The sequence below is a fragment of the Acomys minous genome, assembly GCF_964271855.1.
Source record: "Acomys minous genome assembly, chromosome: 12".
In the NCBI taxonomy this organism is placed as follows: Eukaryota; Metazoa; Chordata; class Mammalia; order Rodentia; family Muridae; genus Acomys; species Acomys minous.
In genome coordinates this window covers 59,689,637-59,717,133 of record NC_140493.1, presented here as the reverse complement: position 1 = coordinate 59,717,133, position 27,497 = coordinate 59,689,637, and the positions used below count along the sequence as shown (strand labels likewise).

The 27,497-nt window shown below is 46.8% G+C and overlaps 1 protein-coding gene across 6 annotated transcripts in view; it reads right to left on the bottom strand.

Moving 5' to 3' along the window:
• NCALD (neurocalcin delta) overlaps nt 1-27,497 on the bottom strand; it is a 408,716-nt gene that overhangs the window by 242,860 nt on the left and 138,359 nt on the right. For all 6 annotated transcript variants that reach the window (XM_084751629.1, XM_084751633.1, XM_084751628.1 and 3 more), the window contains exon 2: nt 24,884-24,932. The gene's annotated coding sequence lies outside the window, so the exon portion shown is untranslated. The remainder of the gene's footprint in view (nt 1-24,883; nt 24,933-27,497) is intronic.

Here is a 27,497-nt window from a genome sequence, read left to right as displayed (position 1 = left end):
AAACATTATCCTATAGTTATGAGGCCACCGCTTTTTCAGAGTTCCCAAATTTCCCTACTTTTTTTTTTGCAAGTGCATATAAACATATATTGGACATGCATATGCACGTTTGCATTTGTGTGGGTGCATGTGTTTAGGCATGCCCATGCACATGTGTGCACATTCATGGAGAGGGCAAAGGTTGACCTTGAGAGTCCTCCTCCACTACTCTCCACATTATTTGCTCTCCCTGAACCCAACCCCAGGAGCGTCTGTCTCTGCACCACGCCCCCTGCCAAGTGCTGGGCTTACAGTCCGGCCTCCTTGAGGTGCTGGGCTTCTGAACTCGTCCCCATGCCCTCATGACAAATGCTCTCTCGGTGAGACCATCCCCCACCCAGCTCTCCTTTCTTTCAAACTTTCCATCTTATGTTCCAGGATCCCATCCCAACTTCCGCTCAGTCACCATGCCTCCCTTAGAGCCCCTTAGCCATGAGGGGTTTTCTAGCTTGTCTTATTTTTGACAACCTTAAAAGTTGTAGGAGACCTGGTCAGGTGTGCTACAGGCAGGTCCTCTGTTGAGGTTTGTTGGATGTTTTGTTGTATTTGGATTGGCTTAGAGGGTTCATCGAGAGGTACTGCAGAAGTCAAGTGTGTTATCCCATCTCAGCGAGGCCACACACTCCACGCCTGACTTCCCACTGCTGATGCTGGCCACGATCCCCTGGCAGATGAATGGTGGCTTTCCCCACGATAGCTCTGCCGGAGCCCACGCCCATCCTTGCAATTCTGTGGTCTTTGGAAGGAAACCGTCCCATGCGGGCACCAGTGATGCTTTCCCAGAAGATGTTTTAAGAACAAAAAATATTTAATCTTGCAACATATATGAATAACTGCCTCCCCACTGGGATAGTTAAGGATTTCCACTACACACGAACACCTCATGTACATACTGTTCAGGGGAAACCGAAGAGAAGGGGCTGGTTGCTATTCTGTGCAGGGCAGAGAGAGGAAGGACTCCAGCTAAGATGCATATGAGGCCAAAGGTCTGCAGCAACCAGAAACGAGAGACGAGCAGGCACCGTGAGAGCATGAGTGTCTCCAGATAGTTTGTCCTGTTTGCTTATATTCCAAAGGACAAGGTGGCAGCTGAGATATGCGTAGCATTTAATACCTACTGAAAGACACACCCTGGGCAGGTAAGGAAGGGCCAGGGAAAGGCTGAGGGCCACTTAAGCGTCCTTCTCTGAGGACCCTGGGAGAAACACAAAGGATGCTGCCGCTGAAAATCCACTTAATCTTGTACTTTCATATCAACTTTATACAATCCCAGGGTCCCACACGGTCTATGGAAAAAGGTGACTAGGGACAGGAACATCAACCATCTCTCTCTCTCTCTCTCTCTCTCTCTCTCTCTCTCTCTCTCTCTCTCTCTCTCTCTCTCTCTCTCTCTCTCTCTCTCTCTCTCTCTCTCTCTCTCTCTCTCTCTCTCTCTCTCTCTCTCCAGGGTTTCTTAATGTAGCCTTGGCTGTCCTAAACTCACTCTTTAGACCAGGCTGGGCTAGAACTCACAGAGATCTGCCTGCCTGTGCCTCCCGAGTGCTGGGATTACAGGTATGCACCACCACGCCTGGTAAGTCCTCCTTGCTCTTAATAGTCTTCCCCCAAAGCCTATCTTTTTTAAAAAAATTATATATTACTTGATATAATTAATTACTATCTTATATAGAGTATAAGTTAAAAACACATCAGAGAAATTGTTTGACCTTTGATATACAAACAGAAAAATAGTGGGAACTCAGTTTGCAAATTCACCTTCAAGGCAGGCTGCTGTCCTATGCTCTGCCTCCAGCCACAATGCTGACTGCCCCTTGTCTCTTTCTATGGAGAAATTCTGGGGTTCCCTGACAATGATGCATGGAGTCAGTATGGCATTATAGGCCTCTGGCTGCTAGGAAAATGCATACGCAGGAAGCTTTGTTTTTCATATAAGCTAAATATGCAACCGGGCTTCGAACGGCTCAGTTCATGCCCGCTGAACCATGTGCTTGCCATCTTTAAATATTAAATATCCTAATGCTTACATGGGTGGTGCAGACACACAAGCTGAGGCAAGCAGAATGCAGTGACACTTTCTGAATTTCTGTAAAACGTTTTATTTTTATTCTATGTATGAGTCTTGCCTGCATGTACATATATACACCACGTGTGCATTTCTGCACTTTCTTTTTTTCCTAATACCGCAACCATTTAATATAGATCCTCATGTTGTGGTAACACCTCCCACCATAAAATTATTTCATTACTGCTTCACAACTGTAATTTTGCTGCTGTTGTGAATGGTAAAGTGACTATCTGATATGCAGGATATCTGCTAAGCAACCCCTGCAAAAGGGTCGCTTGCCCCCAAAGGGGTTGCCACCCACGAGTTAAGAACCTACTGAGATATGAAAAGCAACTTATTGCACACCCATTTCTGTAATTTCTTAATGTTTAAAACAGAAATAAAAGCAGTTTGCAAAAAACCAAACAAACAACAAAAACACAGCTCCTGGCATACCACAAAAGGGTAAACACTGGTCTAGAAATCACACGTTCATTAGGGTAGAAAGGGTTATAAGCCAACACCTTCAGCTACCTCAGAGAGAACGGAACATAGAAAATAGCACATCTGGATATAAGCTACCAGTAATGTTTTGAAGTAAAGTAAAATACACATCTAAGTAGGCACTAAAGATGCTAGGCTCCACCCATCCTGAATGGATGAAGCACTCCGCTCTATACAGCCCCTGGACACAGAGGGAGCTACGCGTTATCACAAGGGCTTCTCAGACGAGTAAGCCGCGGGATCCTGTACTCACAAGTAAAGGGATGACTCTGCTTGAGGAGATTTGAGTCAGAGAGCCCACGCCTCTTAAGAAGCTTCAGACAGACGCCGTGTGAAATCCACGTCTCCGAGCCACTTCACGTATTTTACAGGACCACTTTAAAAATGCTCTCAGGATGATGGGATGGAATCGGATGGACTGAGGTGCTAAGAGACGTGGTAGTCAAAGCCCGGATTACCTCCTTGTGATCCAGAACTTTGCGGGATCTGTTAAAGCATGCTTCCCAGGCTGTTTAAAAAATGTGTTTCTGAGTGCCACACAGGTGTGCTGACTTAGATGTTCAGATGCAGACATGGACTTTCACTTCTAAGCACCCACCAGTGCGACTGCTGCAGATTGGGTCCCCACCTCCCTCGCCTTGGGTATCAGTGCACGAGAAGGGAGCCTCCAGGTGTACCTTGCATGGTTGGAAAGAGTCATGCAAATCTCCCATTCCAAATTCTTGCACCCATCACTGAATGCTTGTGAATCTTTGCTGAGAGGTGGCTGAGCTAGTGAGGCCTCTACAGTTAAGGTGTACTGCCGCTCGGTGGCCGTGGCAGCGGCAACTCTACTTTGACTATGACACATCCCATGGGAAAAGTATGGAACTGAATCTTCAGGGCTGTCACCAAAATGCCCGCATTTTCTATGGGACTGTCACACTGTCCAGGCTTTCTGAACACTCTGGTGGGTTTCGGTGGACACCATGTGAGCTTGGTCTTCTACCTAGGTCTTACACTATCTGTCCCCACACTCGACCCTGGGCCTTACACAACTGGCCCTTACAGATGGACCTAAGGCTTCCGGCTGGATTGCACCAATGGAGGGCTTGGGCAGGAGATTGACAGGTGGGTGTAGTGTGAGGTTGGCATTTAAGTCCCTCCCCTTCCTCCTTGGGGGTTATCTCTGTTGTCTCTACTAAAACCTCTCCTATCGGGCAGCCCTTTCTCCACAGCTACACTCCACAGGTTCCAGAAACTTCCATGCCTAGACCATGGATATAGTAAAGACTCATAGCTATGCCCCACCCTCATTTTCATGAGTCATCTCTCAGTTAAATTCTTTTCACATGGCCACTCTGAGGGAACTTTCCACTTCCCAGTAGACCCTATCTGGCATACACAATCTCTTTTTGGTTGTTCTCCCAAGGCCTGAACACAGGGACTCTCTCCCACTGACGGCCTGCTCTGCCTGCACTGATTTCAGTCTAGGAGAGCTGCCCACACTCACCATCTCACATTGGAATGAAAAGATAATTTATCAGCCGGCGTGGTGGTGCACGCCTTTAATCCCAGCACTCCGGAGACAGAGGCAGTCAGATCGTTGTGAGTGCGAGGCCAGCCTGGTCTACAAAGTGAGTCCAGGACAGCCAAGGCTACACAGAGAAACCCTGTCTCAAAAAACCAAAAGAAAAAAGAAAAGGGAAAAAAAAAAGAAAGAAAAGATAATTTATCTGAGATCAATTCACATTTTGGGAAACTCCGAAGTTCATACCCAAGTCAGTTGTACCATTTGAAGTGTGCACTGGCTTAACTGCAAATCAATGTGTGCCACACAGACATAAGGATATGGGTTTGGGTCGGCAGGATCCACTTAAAGAGCCTGAAGTGGCTGTGTGTGCCTCTGACCCCAGCGCTGGAGATCGGGAGGGCAGAGACACAAGCATATTCCTGAAGTCCACGGACCAGCCAGCCCAGCTGAGTCAACGAGCTACAGGTTCAGTGGGAGACTCTGCTTAAACAGAATAAAGACGGAGTGAGATCAAGAAATCTCTGGCCTCCACGTCCACATACACACACATGTATGTGCCTATACTAAGCACATAACACACGTATCCCCAAAAAATTTTAAAGTCAAATACATACAGAGCAAATCTTGCGTGTAGATTTTCTTAGACATGATTTTCAGTTTGTTTGTTTGGCTGATAGCAGGCATCATAAGAACTGATCATTTCATTAACAAGATGTCTATTGTTCAATAAATACTGACTGCAACGCAATGACATAAAGTGAGCTCTCTCTAAGATCCACACAAGTGTAGGCCCAGTACAAACCATCAAATCAACCTTTTCTCCTGCCTTCGGGCATGCCGCAGCTTCAGACTTATAAAAACTCTTCTTAAATTAAACCTAGATACGTGCCATGTGAAAAAACACTGACACATGACTCGCATGAGGGAAAAGACCAGGAAAAGGAAGAGGAAGTGAGAGGTGGAGTCCTTGCTGGGAGGTTGTGGGAGGGTCCCTGAGAGTGCCTGGCAGTAACTAATTAGCTGTTATTTTTAACAATATATCAATTGTTTGATTTGACCAATAAAGACTTGGGAGCAAGATGCTAGGGTGAAAGCCTGCTAGCTCAGAGAAAGCATCCAGCTGACCTTTGTCCTCAGCTGACAGAAAGTGATCTCCTTCTCCACACTGGCTCAAACAAAACAAAACAAAACAAAACAAAACAAAACAAAACCCTCAAACTGAATGTTCCTCCCTTCTACTTCCTGTGTATCTCCCTATCCATCCTCCTGACTTCCTTTTACCACCATGTCTGCCAATGTAACTGAGGACCAGCTTCCAATAGCACTGTTGCCAGATCTTTCCAGTCTTGAGGGATAATTCTGTTCTGAGCTCCCCGTGAATTTACTATCTACTTCACATAGGGTGAATGCACAACTTATGAAACAACTGCTTCCTTAAATCTCCTCAGGTCTAATATGTCTGCAGGATTCCATTTAACTTCATCTGCCGATAGGTCTTGTATAGTAAATGGATAAACTAAGGTTGGCTTTCTAACAATCTTGGGCCACCCTTCCTCAGTTTCATCATGTGCTGGCGAGGTAAGTTCTTGCCCAAATTCCTGCCTGTGTCTGAGTATTTTTCTCGTTTTTGTTTTAAGTCTCTAATTTTCCCCCTAAGGCTTGTTGTATCTTATGACCTAACAGTTTATAAGGTTGTGCCTCATTTCACTATAGCATTTTCTCAGTGAAGCAGACATATAGACATATATCTTTAGTACTACTTGTCTTTCAGCAATGCCGGGTCAAGCCCTGCCCTTGCAGGTGCCAGTCAAATTCCATACTACAATGTCCCAAATTCTGTAAGAAGGTTAAAAAGGGTACTTAGAGGATGAAATGGGGAAGCAACTGTTTGGGCTGACCGGGGCGGAACGTCACCCAGCAACGGTTAGGACGAAAGAAGAAAGAACGCTGTGGCTACAACAGAAGGACACCTCTCTCTCTCTATTTTGCCCTCACCTGTTTTGATATAATATTCAGTCCTACTCTGTTTGGATCACTGTGTTAAAACACAAAACAGAATCCTAAGAGAATTGGGAGCCTATTTTTTTGTCTCTTAGGACATCTTTGCTGGAACCGTCATGTTTCCCATAGGATCACTCTTACTACTTTGATAGCTAGGAGAGCTCTTTTTAAAATTAACTCAGTTTTCAAGCACCAAAGCTGTTGTGAAAGAGAGAAAGGCAACCTGAATGCTCAGACGCACTTGACTGCTCTCATCTCATTAAAGGTGACGTTGAGGAGGTGATGAAGGCCACAGAAGCTTCTACTTATCGGTTACGGCCGCACTCTGACAGGGCAGGCATCCTGTTTTTCTCATTTGTTGTTGAGTCTCCAGCATTGGCTATGGATCAAGTTACATAGTATGTGCTCAACAAATAGATGCTGAAAGGGAGGGAGGGAGGGGAAGGGAGGGAGGGAGGGAGGGGAAGGGAGGGAGGGGGAGGAGGAAAGGAAGAAAGCAGGAGGAAGAAGTAGGGATAAAGGCTCTTAAAGACAATAGTGAGTTTAGCAAAACAAGTAGATACATAAATGCATAGAAACATAATTGTTGGTTGTTTGGTTGGTTGGGTGGTTTTAAGCAGGGCCTTACTATTGTAGTTCTGGCAGTCCTGTAACTCACTATGTAGACAAAGATAGCCTCAAACTCACAGAGCTCCACCTGCCTCTGCCTCCTGAAAGCGTGCCTCCATGCCTGGCTAGGAATGTGTAGTTGTATGGCACTAAAGCCTTGTCTGGAAGGTTCAGTCCTCTGAAGAGATACAGACGCTGTTCTGTTATTCAGGAGGGGCAGCCATTTGTCACATGCTGGACACCTAGGTCCTAGCACACACAAATGGACACACGTGTAAAACCCAGGGAAGAATAGCAGAAGGCAGCTTCTCGTTCCAGAAGATTCAAGAGCAAGGGTGGGCAGATGACTCTGGTGGCTGTAAGCAACACCAGGAGAGATTTAGTAAAGGACCAGGAGCACTCAGTAGGAAGATTTTCCACTTTTGTTAGAAGCCTGATGGGTTCTACAGCCACCCTACCTCAAAATGCGTAGAAGAATGCACCTCACACCAAGATGGAGTTAATGAATCAGCTTCATTCTCCATGCACTTTTGCCAGGTGCCCAGTGCTAGGGCCTGAGCGACGAACAAAGATCGGGTTGCTACTCTCCTTCAACATGCAACAAATCAGCAAATGAGCAAGAAATGTCAAGAAATGGGTCTGGGTAGAGGGCTCAGTGGGTAAAGTACCTGCTGTGCATGCATGAGGACCCAAGTTCAAGTCCCACCATCCATGTAAAAGTCAGCTGTTGCTGTGCACCAAGGGAGGCTTACAGAGGTAACCTCCATAGTCCAGACTGACTGGTCTGCCAGTATAGGCCATCAGTGAGTTCTAGCTTCAGTGAGAGGCTCTGACATTATAAACAAGGTGGAGGGAAATAGAGGGATACAGCCTCTGTTAACCTCTGGCTTCCACACCCACATGCATGCATACTCCTATCCATATACCCACATGCATGAGTGAGAACACCCACATCCACATGCAATGCATACTCACACCCACACATGCATGCATACTCACACCCACACATGCATGCATACTCATACCCACAACCACATACATGCATACTTACACCCACAAATGCATGCATACTCACACACCCATGCATACATACTTACACCCACACATGCATACACACTCATACCCACAACCACATGCATGCATACTCACACCCACATATGCATGCATACTCACACACCCATGCATACATACTTACACCCACACATGCATGCATACTCACACACCCACATGCATACATACTTACACCCACATATGCATGCATACTCACACACCCACATGCATACATACTTACACCCACACATGCATACATGCTCATACCCACAACCACATGCATGCATACTCACACCCACACATGCATGCATACTCACACACCCATGCATACATACTTACACCCACACATGCATGCATACTCATACCCACATTAAACATGCATGTGTACTTACGCCCACACATGCATCTATATTCACACACACATGCATGCATAAGCTTACACACATGCATGCATACTCACACACACATGCATGCATACTCATACATACACACACATGCATGCATATTCATCTCACCAGCACACAATTCTTTTTAAAGAAAGGAAAATGTCAATGAATAATTAAAACGATGCAGAAAATTAAAATGGGGTCTTGTAGCTTTCATGGCACTTACGCCAAACCAGCAATCAAACACAAAACCATCAGAACAGGATCTGGGATGCACAGAGAGACCATGTTACTGGCTTACAATTGGAAAGCAAGACACCACTCTCAGTTTTCTCCATCAGGCCAAAACCTACAAGCTATTCGTTCTTCTAAGTATACACGTGGTTTCAGGATATTGAAGGAAGTTTGGGCCAAATTAGACTGTAGTAGCCCAAACAGTACAACACTGAGAGGAAGTAACAAATAAAAGTGAAGGAAAATGCCGCCCACGCAATGCTAAGAGGGGACCCACGGTCACCTGCCTCCTGGAAACCAAGCTATTTACCAGCCTGTCCAACTGCTGCAGAAGACTGAGGGTTCTGGGGTCTTGGAAATCAGAAATGTGTTTCACGTGGCTCTTGACTGTGCTCAAGGTAGGGGTTTTACTATTCTGGCCAAAGGTTTGGCCGCTGGAGTCAGAGAGAGACACAGAGATGATGGGGAAGCTGGGGGAAGGCTGGTAACAGGACAAAAGGGTGTTTGAACAGTTGACTTGATCCATCTCCAAGCAAGAAGAAAGAGGGAAAAATACATAACCACGGAACCCATTCCAGGTCCCCACAAGTCCCTCAGCTGAACCTAACTGACCAGCTTTCAAGAAAAATGAAGGCAAGAGAGGTGCGAGCTGTGCCTGGCTGAGGGCACAGATGGCGTTTTTCAGGGGACCAATGCAGAATGCAAACACTGGTTCCCACTGGAGAACTACGTCATGGCTGCTAGCCAAGCTTTTACTGGGCACAGGAGAGCTGCTGAAGGTTCTCAGTAGGACTGGGCTCAGCCCCAGAGAAGTGGCAGAGATGGGCAACCCTCCCGACTGATGAAAAGGGAAGAATGACCCACAGGACAGGGCAGCAGAAGTCTTAGGAAACAAGACACCATCTACCTCAAACACCCTGGGCTGGGGTAGATTCCACCTGCGGAACAACTGCAAGCACTTCCGGTGAGTCCCGCTGTGCAGAACTAGCCAGCTCACCTTCAAAGGCTGAGCCCTGGGTGGTACTCAAGCAGGCTGGGTGGCATGGCAGTGACAACCTCAGTCCATCTGAAGCCCACTGTCACATGCTTCCCCACTGTCATGCTAAAGCCCTCCAAGGTGCTGTGGGCTTTTCCACCACCCTCCCTCTTTTCTGAGGAAAGTGCTTATTGCCTGTATCATTTACGTGGCCTTGTTTCATCTACATAATCATTTAATTCTACTCTCAAGTACAGATGCCCCTGTATGAATGCGTGCGGAGACCACAGGACAATGCCAAGCATCATTCCCGAGATACCACCTTCCCCTGTCTTTAAGACAGCCTCTCACTGGCCAGAACTCACCAGCAAGTGAGGCTGGCCCCAGATCCACCGTCTCCATCTCCCGGTGTTATGATTACAATCGTCCCTACCACACTGGGTTCTGGGCCTGGAGCTCAGGTCCTCCCAGGCTTCCAAGGTGAGCACATCCCGATTACTGCCTTCCGGCCCACAGCCACTCTTCCTGGCTATACCTCCGGCATCAGGTCAGCTCCCTCGAGAGGAATGACTTTATATCTCTCAAACTAGCCTTACAAGCAGGGGAAGTCCAATTTGCTCATTCATGGCCAGTGTCCATCAGGTCAGCGTCTGCTGTGAAAAAACGTGCAGGCTTTGGCGTAAACTTCTGCACACGTACACAGCAGAGCCCTGGAGGCTCTTTAAGAAGCCTGACCTTGATTATTTCATTTCCTGATTATATGCAGTTGTATTTTAGTTTTACTGAGCTAAATATTTCTTCCAATTACAATAGTATTCTTCCAGGGTATATTTTTAGAGGAGAGGGCAAGATGAAAACGTTTTAATTAAAAACATTTTATGACCGTTCTTCCCATCATAAGACAGAAGCAGCTCAGCCACAGAATGGCATCCAGGAAACCAGCTGCTCAAGAGGAGTTCACTCTTCTCATGGCGGAATCAAGCAAGCGCCATAAACACAAGTGGCCCATCCTCCTGCCAAGAGGCTGCCTTTGTGAATATTTGGGTTCAAAGCCTGTGACAAATTATCCTGACTTTTAAATGAGGTGACCACAAAGAAGTTTTCAGTGCTGGTGACACTGGCTTGGCTATACCTAGTGAGCAAGGCTCCCTCACAGACCAGGACATTTATAGGAGGATTGTCGTTCTGAGCACTGTCCTTGATGCAGATGGTTTCTCAGTGATGATGCTAAGCTCACTTTTACTTTATTCACTTTATCTTAATGAGTCCAGCGCACATGAAATACCAAAGCCAATGACATTCAGTCTGCTTTGGACTAGGCATCCTGCCTGCCACATGCCAACTCCTATTGGTACTTTTTTCATTGTGTGCATTGCCAGAGGGTGGAGCACACACGTAAGTACAATGCCTACAGAGGCCAAAAGTGAGTGTCAGATCCTCTCAACTTGGAGTTACAGGCAGCTGTGATTTGCCCAACATGGGCGCTGGGAACTGAACTCTAGCCCTCGGCAAGAGCGGTGCATGTTCTTAACCACTGGGCCACCACGCCAGCCCCTGCTCTGCCATTTTCCTCCAGAGTCCCATCCTTCTGTCATGGCCCAATCAAAGCCAGAAGTAGAAAGTTTCAAATCCCTGATGAATTTTGTGCACTCTGAATTTTCATCCATATCCTATTGGAAGGAAGCTTGTGTTCAATTCACCACGTTGCTATACCCATTTGACGAGCCTTGCCTTGTGTGAAACAACTAACAAGCTGAAGCTACAGGGCAGTGTCTTTCTATCTGCTGTCGTGGCTAGCTGTCATTGGTTCCCTCCAAGTCATTCTCCAACCGTCTCCAGCCTTCTCCAAAATAAGTCAGATGTTATGTGTAGTGACAATTCTGGAGTTTTGATTTCTTTAGAAAACACAGATATATTATGGCATTTCTGTTTTTGTTTTGATCCCAAGTGAGGGATATGGGGCTGCTTCAGGCCGTCCACAGCAGCTGACTGTGATTTGCCTCGTGCTCTAGCAGAGGCATGGTTTTGCCAGCTGCAGACAATTTCTGTGATTGTGTGTCACTTGACATTTTGGGGACTTTTCAGAGGGCATATGAGCGCTAGGGCCCTGAGAGGCAGGGTGGGTTGTTGGTTGGTTGTTGATTTCTGTTGGTTGTGGTTGGTCACGGTTTGTTAAGTGGCAAAGAAGAAACAAGAAGAATTTGGATATCCTGATGGTAAAGATCAAACTCGCCCCAAGGAACTCAACGTCCTTGTTCAGCAGGAAGGAGTTTATCCTTTTTTCTCTCCTATCTGGTGTTGTGGGACTGAAAGGGTGGAAGAAAAGTGGTGGAGAAGAGTGGTAGGAAGAAGAATCCACAAAGTAGCCAAGGTCTCCAGCTACAGTTATGGGATGTAGCAACAGGCTTCCTTGTCTTCTCTATGGGTTGTGGCTAGCATAGCCCATGATGGATCTCCACAGCTAAGGAAGAGATTGTCTGTCAATCTTTCTGGCAGGTACACATGCTATTCTGCTGAAGGCATGGCTACTGCCCTATGTCTCCTCTTCCCTAACATCTTGTGTGGCTAGTGTGGCTATAGCTATAGGGGTTATTCACTGGATTCCAGTCACAGAAAAACACCTTTGCAAACAAGGCTTAAGTCTGAATTGTTGTTTGAGTGTGTATCTCTTTCCTGCCTGGGGCCTTCAGTGCTATTTTCAGTCTAGTATTCTTCATAAATGCATCTACCTGAAGGACAACAGAAAGAGGAAAGAAATCAACTGCTTATATAATTGTTTATAAAAACAGCCCATTCTTTATTCCTCGGACAGCTCTCTATCTCAAATTCTTTAAGATCTCTAAAAAATTTAATGCCAAAATATTTATATTATGGTTTATGATATATAAACATGTTTTTGTTTTAATCCCAGGTGTGGGATGTGGGGGCTGCTCCAGTTTGTCCACAGCTGATAACTACCTCACAAAAGGGTATGTGAGCTTTGTCAGCTGGGAACTGCCTCGTGTGGGGGCGTGGTCTTTGTCAGTGGGGATAAAAGCCAGTCCCAAAGAGAGACTGGGGGCTCTAAGAAAGAAGAAGGTTCTTGGAGCTTCCCCCTGCTGCTCCTGGTTGCTGTTGATGCAGTGTGAATAGAAGAAGTCAGAGATCTCCTGAAATGAAGATTGGACTTGCCCCAAGGAACCCAACGACCCTGAACAGCAGGAAGCAGCTAAGGAAAACTATGCCCTCATCCCCCCATTAACCTTCTTTCTTCTCTACCTGGTGTTGGAAGTTATTGGGGTGGAGTAGGGAGAAAGAGATTTAAGGAACCCAAAGTAAAAATAGTGTATTGAAAAGTACACCAACATATATCTACTTATGGGAGCCATGGTTTACAAGTAGCCATCTTTCAGCCTATGGTTTAATGACATAAATATACTTAATTCAGCAAGTGACAGAAACATTTAATAATAAAAATAAAACTCTGCTCTATAGGACAGGTAATAAATGTGGAAGCTTTTAAATGGAAACGTTTGGAAGTGTTCAACTATTTCTAAATGACTCAAAAACAACTCTCAGAAACCTGGAAGATCAACAAATGCTGAGGGGTGTTTTTTCATCAGTGGAAAGGGCTTTCCAGACTCCAAATAACATCTCTCTCCTCAGTGCTTTAAATTAGGGACAAACCAGGAGCCACTGAGCGTGGCTTCAGCCAGGCAGAATCCATTTGAAGACAGCACAGCGCACCACTCGCTTGATTAGGTTTTCTTAAGAGCAAGGTTAAGCGGGTGCTGAAAAACAGTGCTCACTGCCCTCCAAACCAGAGTATGGTATTTTGTGACTTACAGAGACTCTGGGGGAAGTCCATTTCTGCCACTGTCTCAGATGGCATATTTGTGACTCAGTTGCCCATGTCAGTGACAGCTCAGGAATCCCATGCATTTGGGGGGCTAGAAGCATCTTCTAGGCATTAGCCGTCTTAGTGGCCCGTGACAAAAGGCATCAGTTGCATTCAGGAGCATGAACCTGATAGCTGTTGGAGGAGGGTCCTGTGCACTGTGTTTTCAGGAGCATGACCTGACAGCTGTTGGAGGAGGGTCCTGTGCACTGTGTTTTCAGGAGCATGGGCCTGACAACTGTTGGAGGAGGGCCTTGTGCACTGTGTTTTCAGATGCTGGCTTTAGGGCCCTGAGATCTGCCACGGTCATTGCTATGAATGTCGAACCATCTCCTGTATCCATGTGATGTAAGGAATGCTCCCTAGTTATCCCTGGCTGGTTAATAAAGTTGCTCACAGCCTGGGCTGGGCAGAAGAAATGGAGGAAGAGCTAAGGTTCCTGGGTTTGAGATCTCAGGAGGACCACAAGGAAAGGAGGAGGAGAAGGATGGAGACAAAGAGGAGACAGTTGGTCACCATGGGTAACCAGGAGCATGGGGCCAGGAGTACCTTGCTCTGGGACTGGGCTGATGGAACAGAAGCAGCCCAAATGGGACATGTGCAAGTATTTGAGATTTTGCGTGGGAAGCAGAAAAGATGGCTTAGAGGGTTGATATCTGCCCAGTCCTAGTGTTTTAAGGTTTATTGTAAATCTAACACGTGTCTTTTATCTGGAAAATAGCTGGTTTATGAATAACTCTTGACATAATAATTTCCTGCATTAATTAACATATACAGGATAATTAATTCATTTTACAGAAAGCACCCACCCAAAGACTACTTCATTAGTGTCTTTAAAAAAGTTCTCTAAACAAAGTCAGCCCTGTATTCTTAATCCTTTGCTGCCTGCTGTCGTTAACGCTAGCTTCAAACAGGAAGGACACCCTCAGACCTTCTCTCTCTGTGTTACCTCGTTAACCATGAAACCCTTCTTTTTATTGTTTTTTGTTTTGGTTTGATTTTTTGAGACAGGGTTTCTCTGTGTAGCCTTGACTGTCCTGGAATCACTTTGTAGAACAGGCTAGCCTCGAACTTATAGTGATCTGCCTGCCTCTGCCTCCCAAGGGCTGGGATTAAAGGCGTGCACCACCACCACCTGGCCCATAAAACCCTTCACAAACAGTTAAGTACACTGATGAGGCACCAGAGATGAAGGCTAGCAGGGTAGTATAACAGTGACTTCTGCTTCTACACACCAGAAGTACCAGCCTGACAGCCCAGGATGTGGCTTTCATCTGCTCTGGGTAAACTGAGTCCTCTCATCCTGGCCTTGCTGGACCCACATCCTGCATCCCTAGGGAGAAAAATTAATCTTACAGACACTTAAAAAAACATGTTTACAAATCCTGTGTCATTTCTTCCATCTGAATTAAAATTGAATTTCCCTTCTTTTGGATGTAGATGCCTTTAGTGATACTTTAAAAAAAAAAAAATCAAATATGGCAGAAACCATGGTGTTAACTTACTAGTTAATACAGAAGCTACAGAACATATTCTCGTTCTCTTTCACTTTCTCTCCTACTCCCACTCTCCACTTTTGCAAGAGCAACCAAGCCATATGGAAGGCAAAGCGCTGTGAGCAGGTCCACACAGGTGGGAACCGGTGCTCCATTGATCTAAGGATTTCTACCTCTGACCTTCAAACACTGTGAACAGCCAGGGCAGACTTGCCAGCGATGTGGCTATCCTATCTAGGAAGTGGATCCTACAGTCTGCAGACGAAGCCATGTGGATCAAAGCTGAGCCTTTCCCATCAGGACCAGCTTAGATCAGAGATGGTAAGATAAACTAGTGACGTTTGTGCAGGTTTGGGAGGCCCCTGCTGTGTGGCAACAGCTAACCCTAATGTGATATTGTTAGGTAGGTCCTTACCCAGGTAAGATGACAGAGAAATGTGATATGAGGCCGATTCTATATTGCTTTTTGTTAGGTCCTGCTGCAGGGCATGGCTGGCATGGCCTGCTCTCTACCTAGGGGCGGGGTTTCCCCTCTCCCTGAGACTCACTATATAATCCAGACATTTTGCGTTCATTGGACCCTTTTGCCCTTCTGCCCCCTTTGCCCTTGACCGTTTCCCCCCTCCCTTCCCCCCTCCCTCCTGTGCCTCTTCCAATAAACCTGCACCTAGATATTACAGTGTCATCTCCAATCAGCTCATTCTGATTAGTTAATCAATCACTTTTCAGAGCATAGTGATCTAAATATAACCCCTCAAGGGCAGCTGTGACCTTTTTACCACTTTAGACACTGTCGATTTTGAGAGCTAGAAAAATCACAGAGGAAAAGAGATAAAGATAAGGCCAGGCGTGATGGACATCCCAAGCCCCCCCCACCTATCCCCTCCCCCTCCCACCCCACCCCACCCCCGCTCTTCAGCATCCCTGGAGCATCTCCTTCTTCCCAAGCTGTCTAGTTTGCTGGCAGGAGTATTGGTACGCGATACTTATCCCTAGAAGCACCAGGAGGTCAAGATCTGGAAGGGTCCGTTCATTAGCATTCAAGTGGTGGAGGCGGGAGATCTCCCTGGCTCTTTCCTCTCAAAACTGTTCTGCACTGGGCCGACCATATAAAGTCTCTTTTCTAAGAGGAAGGACCTCTTTCCCTTCTGCTGGCGGAGCCAGATCCAGTTTCTGTTGCCCATCTTTTACAGAGCCATGATCCCATCGTATCTGTTGAATCGTTTCCAAACTGCCTTGGTCTCACCGTGAGCTCTGAGCCGTGCTGCCCGGCAAGCCCTTCCTTACCTCGTCCCTTCAGCAGTCAGCCTTCTCACAAATTCCTGTTCAAGCCTGATTGTGAAGTTTAAAAACAAGAAGCAGAAGCTAAACCCGGGGAGCTGACAGCAACCTCACTCTCCACTTCACTCTGTAACGTTGACAATAGTCAGCCCAGTGCTCACCTGACATTAATACAGAGACACTTGTTATAGGGCCTGGGAGGGCAGAGCCAGACCCTGTTGGCTTTCACCTCCTCCCCGCCCTCCAAACACACCGACAATTCGGCTTAGTACAGGGAATCTCTTATGCTAAGCTATTGCTATTGTATTAAATCAGCTACATAATTATGGCAATTCTAACGAAGAGCCTTCAGGGGGTATTTTTATTTTAACAACTGCCTACTCTTGAGGATGGAATCTCTAATTGGACAGTTTTGAGTCAGGGCCAGACAGTTGGAATTTAGTAGAGGGTACATTCGAGAGTCACTGCCAGAGTGAGGGTGGGTCCTGATGCCCTGTTAGATAATGCCCAGACACCCAGAGAAATATTATCAACACAGGCTCGATCTTAAAGTTTTCCAGCCCTGAACATAATCTTGTGCTAATTGTGCCTGAGGAAGGCACTTAGTATAAACCTCCCTTTTATAGCTAAAAGCAGTAAGACACAGGCGAAGTAGTAAGCCCACAGCAGCTGGTTATCAGCAGAAATAGCCCTGGCCTCAGGTCTCTTGACATTTATCCCAGCATCCTTCCCACTTCAGAAAATCAGACGAATGCTGCTCGCCTCACTCAGCATCCCTCACTGAGGAGCAGAGTTTAGCGGCATTTTAGACAGAGCAGTTGAATGACGTTTTGAACATCAGCTTCTAACACTAGACAGACATTTCCTTCTCAATCAAAAACAAAAAGAAAAGTGTCTACTTATTTCTCTGACTGAGAAAAAAAAAGTGTCCCTCTATCTAACTTGCAATCAAGTTTTACAAAAGAAAGGTGAGTGTTGTATAATGTGCTCTCTCTCCACGGAAAAACATGGACCAGACCAAAGAACAGGCACATCCTGAGGAGGGATACACAAGACAAAAGCTGACCAAGGAACAGGCACATCCTGAGGAGCGATACACAAGACGAAAGCTGGCGCATTAACATCAAACTGAGAACCTGGGCAGGACGCACACGTTTACTTGAGAAATTGCTGTTTAAAAAGCAACTTAAGTCATCAGCCCTTTTCTTTAAGAGGCTGGGTACCCTGTCAGCAGGCCCATCAAACCCTTTCTCATTAGCTGGACAGGCCAGCTTCTAATATGTCTCCCTACTGACCTCAAAGCATCCTTTCTCATAAGAAGTAACGAAAGCAAGACCGAGGCACAGATCAACAAGGTCTCATGGGTGGGTCGGCACAGACAGTGTCAAAAGATCCCCCTAAACAGTGTTATAATATAAAAAAAAAACTTACAAGAAATGACCAATCTCTATGATTTTCAAGTTCTAGTTTAACAAAAAAGAAGAGAAATAGGAAATAATTGTGTGTGTGTGTGTGTGTGTGTGTGTGTGTGTGTGTGTAATGTGTATGTAAATATGTATACCCATGTAGTGGGTATACCATGAGTGTTCCATATATGTAATTCTATACATTGTCAGTTAACTGCACTCTGGAAACCTTCCTCCCCAAACTGCATCTCTACTGAGCATGCATAGACTTCCTCCCTCGTCATCACTCCCCAAACAATATAACACAAAAACCATTCACAATGCATTAGGTGTCATAAGCAATTCAGAGACACTTTTATTAAACGTTTTATTAAATGCAGAAGGTTATGCCTAGCCTTGTAGGTAAACACTGCCCCATCTTGTATGAGAGGCTTCGGCATTTGAGGATGTTGACATCTGAAGAAGGTTCTAGAACTAGTTCCTCCGGACGCTGAGAGCTGACTGTGCATACAAACCGCAGCTGTGGCGTACAATAGTTTAAAACGTAGATATTAGAGCCAGACAGTTTGAGTCTCTGTCCCACACTCTATGACATTAAGAAAGCTCCTTAAAACATTTCAAAGTCAATCTCTCCACCTAAAGCTAACCATGAAAACACTGATTGTATCGTATAGCTGTGAGGGTTGGTGCAAACACTCTAAAGAGCAGAGATGCATCCGGCCTGCAGAAAACATACTGAAAGCCAGGCTGTTATACAGTCACTGTGGTCACTCATGATGGAGAAAATCGCAGTCCCCTCTTCTCCTAAGGAAGGCACAGCCCTGCTCATCAGCTCAGTGCTGCCTGTAATTGCAATTTTTCTACCTCTGTGACGACGGCGATGTAAAGAAGGAAAGGTTGACTTGGGGATCAGGGTTCCAGAGCAGTCAGAATCCACCGAACCAAAGAACTGTGGCAGCAGATGCAGACATGGGCTGAGAGCTTGCATCTCACGCCACAGACAGGAATCATAGAGTGGCCTGGACAGAGCCACATGGCTTTTGAAACCTCAACACCTGGTCTCCAGTGACACACTTCCTCCAGCAAGGCCACATCTCCCAAGACTCCACAAACAGGACCACCAATTAGGGACCAAGTATTGAAATGCCTGAGACTTAGGTGCGGGGTGGGGTGGGGGGAGCGACAGGGGAGGAGGGGTCACTTCTTTCAAACCACCACGGTTTTTTTTTCTTACTGTGTGAAGTCTGAATATGAGCAAACTCTCTCTGAAGCTACTTAGACTCTTTCCTAAGGAAGGTTCCAGACAACAAAATAGTCCTGTCCTAGAGCAGCCTGGGATGGGTAGGCTTCTGGAAAGACAGATGACCACCTGATGTAGCATCAACCAGGAAATGCTCAGGATGAGCTACCGCATATGAGTGGGCCAACCTCCCATGTGATTGGACTGAGACAGAGAGAACGGCTTTTGGAGGACTTTCGTTATATCATCTTTGCTAAATACAACCAGCATTGATGTTTCCTCATTGGTTTGGATAGTTGGGTGTTTACTGTTTGTGACGCTATACTGAGACCCCAACAGGAACCAGCTTTTGTGTGGGCAGCATGGCAAGTGACAGAGAGAATAGAATTTGGAGGATGTGGTTTCAGGCTTATGATATGAACATATGACCAAGTAGTTTAAACACCATTGAACAGTGCACACAGCTTTTAAGAGGAGCTAAATGCTCCCTGGATGCATTAACTCTGGTCCTTTGAAAAGTACTGTGGCACTAGGTACCCAGAGCTGTGGAAATGTCTTTCCTCCTTAGTGTAGTACTCAATCATCCAAAAACAAAGCGAGCCCCACCCTCTGTCCCAATCCCCCGCTGAGTGAAGACTCTCAGAGGACATCCCTTTTGGGCTAGTGTCTAATTATAAGTGAGAATATACCATGTGTATCTTTCTGGGTCTGGGTTACCTCACTCAGGATGATCATTTCTGGTTCCATCCATTTGCCTGCAAATTTCAAGATTTCCTTGTTTTTAATAGCTGAGTAGTATTCCATTGTGTAAATGTACCACAGTTTCTATATCCATTCTTCAACTGAGGGAAATCTGGGTTGTTTCCAGGTTCTGCCTACTATGAATAAGGCCGCTATGAACATAAATGCTGGGACTTGCTATTGGGACTCCAGGTGAGAGAGGTATGGGAGAATGGGAAGATAGAAGGACCCAGAGGGTCCAGGAACCTTATAAAAAGACAATCGAGGCTGGCGGATCTGGACCCACGGGGGCCTGCACAAACTACTGTACCAAGCAAGGACAACGCATGCAGTAAACCTAGACCCTCTATTCAGATCTAGCCAATGGACAGCAGATTCTCCACAGTTGTGTGGAGAGCAGGGACTGGCTTTGATATGAACTCTGGTGCCCCCTATTTGACCACTTCCCCTTGGTGGGGAGGCCTGGTGGCACTCAGAGGAAGAGGAAGCAGGCTACCAGGGAGAGACATGATAGGCTGTGATCACTTGGTGGGGAAGGAGGTCTAGGGGAGGGGAATATGATGAAGGAGGGAGGGAGGAGGGAATGGGACGATACAAGTGAGGGGGTAACACTTGGGATGTAATCTGAATAAATTATTTAAATAAAAATTTTAAAAATTCAATTTACATAAAACTCAAAAAAGCAAAGCAAGAAACTTGGTGCATGCAAGAAGCTCATAGAAGCGTGAATCATAACAGTAGAAAGAAAGAAAGAAAGAAAGAAAGAAAGAAAGAAAGAAAGAAAGAGAAGCACTCAACCAAATCATAGCATATTGATTTAACAGAATGATATGACTTAAAATAATTTTGCAGCTTGAAGGAATGTTACCATTTCTTGCAAAACCTTGTAAAAACCCAGGATACTAATTACGGAGCTCGCCACATGCAGTTTCAAGGACACATACACAAAAAAAATCATTGCTCTTATCAGAGACTAGGGCCAGCAAGGTGGCAGAGCAGGTTGGGTAACTTGGGGCCAAGCCTGACGATCTGATGGTGAATCCGAGAATTCCACGTGATGGAAGAATAAAAGGGACTGCTAAAAGTTGTCCTCTTCCACACACACACTGTGACATGCCCCTGCTCTCTCCACCACCACCACCACCACCACCCCACACAAATAAGTAAATAATGAAAATCATGAACTACACTCCACAAGAGAAAGCACATGCCTGGCACTGTAAATCTGGCCAAGAAGCCACGGTTAGGGAGCTCGCAGGCCCCAGGAGTTGTTAGCCTGTGACTGTTGTTCTGCCAGGTGGAGAGCCTGCAAAGTGCCCTGACTTCTGTCTTTAATAGTGCAGCTCTTTGATTTCATCAGAGAATTTTGTTTGTGCAGTAGTTAGTGCAGAATCCCACCACCACCGGTCAAAGTGGAGTGTGAGCATCCGAGGATTGCACAGCCACGTGGGACAGTGCACTCTCTCTTCCCAAGAGTCAAGAAGGAGGGTGGAAAGACTGTATGAGCCCACAGTTGGGGAAGATGAGAGGGAAACTGGCTTCTGTATATGTCATGTCGGGACCACTGTGCCCATGACCTCAGCAGCTGTGGCTGCCTGCACAAGATCAAGCCAGTGGGAAGGGGCTCCTGACCACCAGCCTTCTCTGAGAGCCTTGGACATTGGTGGCTTCCAGGGGAGGGGGAGTCAGTTTTCTTTGGGGGTGTGGCTTCTCATAGGTGGGCAGTACTCTAATGCTTGGCCCCACCCCCAGGAATATATGGGCAGCCCAGAGTAAACGGATTAGATTTTTAAAGGAGAAAAGGACAAGAAGAGAGGCGGCCAGGAAGGTGGAGTTGAGGGACGAAGGGTAGGAGGTGACTGGGATCGAAGTTCTTTGTATGGAATTCTCAAAGAATTAATAAAAATAGTACTTAAAGAAATCGTGAGCTATAGCGTACTTCTGGATTAAGTCACTTTTTCTGGTTAAGTCTTCTCCTCTCTAAACCCTCTTCCTCCTGAGCCCAGAGTTGTAGCGTGCAGCTGCCTACCCAGGGTAGGAAGGTGTGGCCTGGACCCATTTGTTCTCCCAGCCTCTAGCTTAGAAAGACTAAGAAAAGGCATTTGCAGCTATTCCTCTGGTTTTGACGCTTTTTAAAGTTTCATAGTCTTGGACAGCCAGACTGAGAGGGCTAACAAAAACCTTTCACAACATGTTCCTCTCAGTGTCCGCCCAGCACACCTGCCACAGCCAGAGGTCCACTGAGCACAGTGCTTCCGCTGAGAGCCATCATGCGGTCCTGAGCCCTGCACAGCTAGCCCCCGGCTCTGTGTATAAAGAGCGCGTCGACAAAGGAGAGAAGCAGACGGTCTTCACTCATTCACTTGCCACTCACGGGCCAGAGCCTGTTGTGGGTGCCAACCATGCCACCGCCTCGGCTTATAGAGGACACAGAATAGTTCGTTCTTACCAAGTGCTCCGAGAAAGGGCTGGCAAACAGAAGGCATAGCTCATCTGGAGAGGCGGGCGGCGTTCTATATCAAGTTCAAAGTAAAGAGGTGAAAAACAAATGGAGATTCAGGCCTTGTTGAGATTGTGTATGTGTGTGTGTGTGGTATGTGCAGTGTGGTGTGTGTTTGTGTATGTGTGGTATTTATGTTTGTGTGGTGTTTATGTGTGTGTGTGTGTGTATGGTGTATGTGTGTGGGGGTGTGTATATGTGTGGGGTGTGTGTGTATGTGTGGTGTGTGTGTATGTGTATGTAGTGTGTGTTTGTGTGTGGTGTGTGGACAGTGTGGTGTGTGTGGTATGTATGATTGTGTGGTATTCATATGTGTGTGTATGTGTGTGTGTGCAGTGTGGTGTGGGTTTGTGTGCATGTGTTTGTGTGTAGTGTGCGTGTGTGTGTGTGTGTGTGTGTGTGTGTGTGTGTGTGTGTGTGTCTATATCTTGGGGATTGTTCCAGCAGTTCAATGAGACCTGGGGCTCAGTTAGGCTATGCTTGCTGACCAGTGAACTCCAAGGACCCTCTTAACTGGAGTTACAGGTGCGTACCACCCTGTTTAGCTTTAGTTTTTTAATTCAGGTTCTGGGGATTGAACTCAGGTCCTACTGCTTTCATGACAAATATTATTAACTGAGCAGTCTCCCCAGATGTCAGCGTTCTTGTTTGCAATCCATGTTCCCTTAGACACCCATGGCACTAGAGTAAACTACATTTCTTAGCAGAGCCTCCAGCAACTGTCTCAGCATCAGATCACACGGGAGCAGTCTATGGGGCAAAGTGGCCTCAGCAAACAGCAGACACGTCACCCTCCTGTGACAGCCTACCACGGACAGATGCTGACCTTGGCTTTCTGATGTATCTCCTCCTGCCATCCTAGCTTGGATTTAATTTGGCTCTTTGCATGGCAGTCGTAGAAAATAGCTTGATCTGAAGCTTAGGCAGGAAGGAAGACATGCTTTGTGATCTTCTGAGAATGGAAAGGGGCAAGGTGAGTTATCTTTGAGGGGCGTAGAGTGACTAGCATCCTAGGTTTACATAAAGTGTACATCTCCTCAAATTCTCCTGAACCATGCTCTACCCTATTACAGCAAGTCGGAGAAACTATATGTTTACAGCCCTGCCTCAGACTGACAGCCTTGCCACAGACAGATAGCCCTGCCACAGACTGACAGACAGCCCTGCCACAGACAGACAGCCCTGCCACACACTGACAGCCCTGCCATAAACCATGTGCTCTCCATCTCTCATACAGATGCCTCCGATCAGCACACAAGTGTTAAGCCCTTCCGTTGTCTAAGACTGGACTTTAAGGAAAAGGAAAGCCAGCCTTCACCTATCCAACCAACACAAAGCTCTGGCCTTGGCATTCTCTGCATAAAGGTTCAGGAAAACAAGAAGTAATTCTGGAATATGCAAGACTTTTCGGTTACCTGTGTGACATACATGTACATACATATGTCTGAATTCCCCTCATAGTCAGGAAGGAGCCCAGGAAGTTCTGGGAGGGCCAAGAGAGGCACAAGTTACTGATGCCAATAGAGAGAAAGAAGTAAGCAAGACAGGACCTTAAAGAGATGCGGCCATGGAGTTCAGTAGGCAGCGCATGCAGAGGGGCTGGTTGAGTAAGGAGAGGGAAGCAGGCAGCTAGCAAGGGAACGGAGCTCTATGGCAGAAGCTGGCGTAGGGTATCTCTGCCTGAGGCAGGAGCTATGCGAATCCCGGCACCATTTCACACCATCGGCAACCGCCATCCACTGCAGGGGGCATTCCTTGGAAAGGTCACTATGTTTAAGAACTTATCCACAGCATGCATCATGGGGACTTTCCAAGCCATTTGTCAGCAGTCCCGGCACCGCGCCAAGTGTCTGTTTAGGCACTGACTGGATTCCAGTTTCTTGGGATGAGAACTTGCTAAAGTAGCTAATCAGTCACGTGACCTGCAAAGTACTTATTAAAGCGCCACGTGGCAATGTGCTCACATAATGAAGCCATCTGAGCCATGAGTGCTACCAGGGACCTCCTTCACCGGAGCAAGACAGACAGACAGACACAACCTCTGGTTCTAACCCAGAGACCGGTGGGCTCGTTCTTAGCTCCCTCCTCCCTTCCCCCTCCTTCTCTTCCCATCTCATCCTGATCACGTGCAGCTGACTTTTCAAGAACAAGTAAAATGTTGCCTTTCCAAATTACAATTATACCGGAGCCTTCCTGGGTGTCCTGCCCACTACACAACAGCCATTTCCTGGGTGTCCTGCCCACCACACAACGGCCATTTCCTGGGTGTCCTGCCCACCACACAACAGCCATTTCCTGGGTGTCCTGCCCACCACACAACAGCCATTTCCTGGGTGTCCTGCCCACCACACAACGGCCATTTCCTGGGTGTCCTGCCCACCACACAACGGCCATTTCCTGGGTGTCCTGCCCACCACACAACGGCCATTTCCTGGGTGTCCTGCCCACCACACAACAGCCATTTCCTGGGTGTTTACTGCCCACCACACAACAGCCATTTCCTGGGTGTTTACTTTTCTATCATATGCTGAGTCCTCACTATGTACTGAGTACTGTGTCTGCCGAGTGATGTTCAAGAACTGCCTAGCATAATCATCTGGACCATGAGGATAAGCCTATGAGGTGAAGTCTTCTTACCACCACCATTTTAGAATGACAGCACTGGGGCTGGGGGACACCTCTGTTGGCACAGCACCTGCACACAAGCCCGGAAACCTAGGTGAAAAGCTGCGTGTGGCACACGCTCATAATCTCAGTGCTAGAGAGGTGGAGACAAGAAGATCCTTGGGGTCCGATGGCAAGTCAGTGCAGCTTTGGTGGGGACCCCAACTTCCCATTGGAGGCTGTGTCTCAAAATCAAGTGGATGGCCTCTGAGGAACGACGCCTGAAACTGACCTCTGTTCTCCACATGCACAAGTACCACACGCACACACACACAGAGAGAGAAATGAATGCAGTTAGATGCAGAAAGTTTAAGTCACTTACCAAGGATGATTCAAGGTGGCTTTTCTCTGGCTCAGACTCTCCACTCCACCTGCCATTGAAAGAGGGAAAATTCGCTTTATGTTACTGAATTAAGACAATCTGTAAGTGCATTCTACAGGGCAGTGATACGGGGGCGGAAATTCACCAAACAGTGCCTTCATTCCAAGGTACACAACCCATGTGCATCACCTCCACTTTTTCCAGCTGCTGCAAGTACTTAGAATGCCACGTCCTGAAACTAACCAACACAATCAGTAGCCCCCAGTCCGCAAAGACCTTTGCGTGACAATTGCACGTCCTAGTGAGGGCACCCGTTAACAGATACACACATGAACCTCTGGTCAGTGGCAGGAAGGACAGCACACAGCTAACTGCTAATTGGCTAATGAACCAGTGTCCCTAGGAAGAGCTCCATCAACCAGAGGGGACCGGGATTTCAGTGTAAAATTTGGGGGACCATTCCTTGATATCTGAGGAGTGACACTCTTTGCCGAGACAGCTATTTCAAGGCAGGAAGTTCCATGGAGGCAAACACGCAGAGGGGAATAATTCTGACGCAGAACTGGCAAGGGCCAAGCGGACTCTGCAAGCACCTCTCCCTCCTCAAGTACCATGTCCTCCCCCGCCTCTCTAGGACACAAGATGGCTGTGTGTGCCAGGCCTCTTACATTTCCTAAGCCAGAAGCCACAAACTTCCCGGGGCAACACAACAGAACAAATCCTAGAACCAAGCTGGCTGGAGTCTTGGCTTACCGTTGACTGGTTGCGTAAATTACATAAATCCCTTTAGTCCTCCGAGTCTATTTCATCATTTATAGAATTTGGGCATGAATAGTGTCTACCCTAAGAAACTGATGTGAGTATTAAATGCATGTCGCCCCCCAGAACTGCAAGAACAACAGAGGACTGATTCAAAGTACTGACATCTTTTATCTTTAGCTTACAGGGACATAGACATTAAAACCAGTGCCATGCTCTTCACAGCAGTTGCCTTAGGACTGTCTCTATGCAACGCTTCCTTCCTATGGCTCCTTCTGTCTCACGCATGCTCAGAACTCGGAGTTGCCTTCCTCCTGCATACCCTTGCTGGTCCCTTTTCCGAATGATCCTTTAGAGCCAAGCATGATGTTGAGAAGCGCATCCTTTTGGTCACACATAAAGAATGAAGTCCCCAGTCTGGTCCTCACTCCTGTCTCCAGCTCTACTGGTTGTCACCTACTATTTCTCCATCTTCTGCATTCAGAACCTCATTGGTCCCTGGCCCAGGGGCACCACTCTGGTTCCCAGGGCTGCTCAAGGGCCCTGCTCCTGATGGACTGACTGTCAGAGCCTGGTTTCCATGGCTCTGAAAAATCCCATTTATCTGCCATGCCCTGGTTCATACTTCTGCGCTTCTGTGAAGTGTCTCCTTGGGCACAGAGCTGTTCAGTGGCTAAGAACACAAATGTGGAGTCAAGACCCCACAGGACAGGGCTAAAGAGAAGCAGCGAAGACCCCGGGCAGCCTCACTGGCTGACTCCAGAGCCTCCTCTGCTGCGTGCCCAGCGTAGTAATCCCAGGGCAGCTGCCTCGCATTCCCAAGTCTCAGTTCCCCCCATGGTGATGGCTACCCCCAAGGTTTACTTTTTAGGTTATGAAAAGCACTAGAGGAGTGCCCTGCGAATGTTTGTCTAATAAAGTCCCAGGCCCTCGTGCCTTGGCTGGGTGACCAGGAATGCTTGCTTACTCAACCTTTTTGCATCTCAGTTTCTTTACTTTAAAATGAGTAAGAAAAATATCGCCCACTTCCTATTGCTGGAATTAAAAGAAAGTAATGTGTCTAGTTTGCTTAGCGTATAATGTATATGAGCCTTGTATATTATAGATGGCACACGCCTCTAATCCTAATGCTTGGAAGGTAGGAGCAGGAGGGGTCAAGAGTCCAAGGCCAGCCTTTACTACACAGTAAACCCAAAGCCAGCATGTGCCTAATGTGACTCTGTCTCAAAAAATAACTGCAATTAAAAAAAAATGGGTTGCTTCTTCTGAACTCGGGAATACCTTGCCCTTAATTCTTAACACGTACCAAATTAGGATAGTCTTAACTGGGGCTTCCCTGGGGAGAGACACCGTGCTGGTGTTCCTTCCATCTTTACCCTTAAGCCAACTCGGCTTACATCCAGCATGTGAGAGGGCACCCGGAACTTCAGCAAAAGCCACAGCTTGTAAAACTGTACCGTGACTCATGGCACAGACTGCTGAACAAACTGCACCATGCGAGACGGACTAAGTTCAGACATATGACAGCAGTTCCCTCGACCCGCTGCCTCTCTGTATGACTGCACACAGCCTGGCCACAGCTCGGCAGTGGTGCATCCTGACAATGCATAAAGACCTTGGATTGTTCCAGAAGCTTTTTAGTCAGGAAATCCTGACTAGTCTTGGACAAAAGAACTGCCTGTGGTCCTGGACACTCCGCCTATGGTCTCCCAATGCCATATGTCTTTCATGTTGGGCTACTGTGGTGTGTTCCTCACAGTCTTTTTTGGTGGGGCGTTGACTAGAAACCTGATTGGCCATACACATTTATAGCTGACAAGTACAATGGCTGCTGTCTAGGAAATCACAAGCTAAT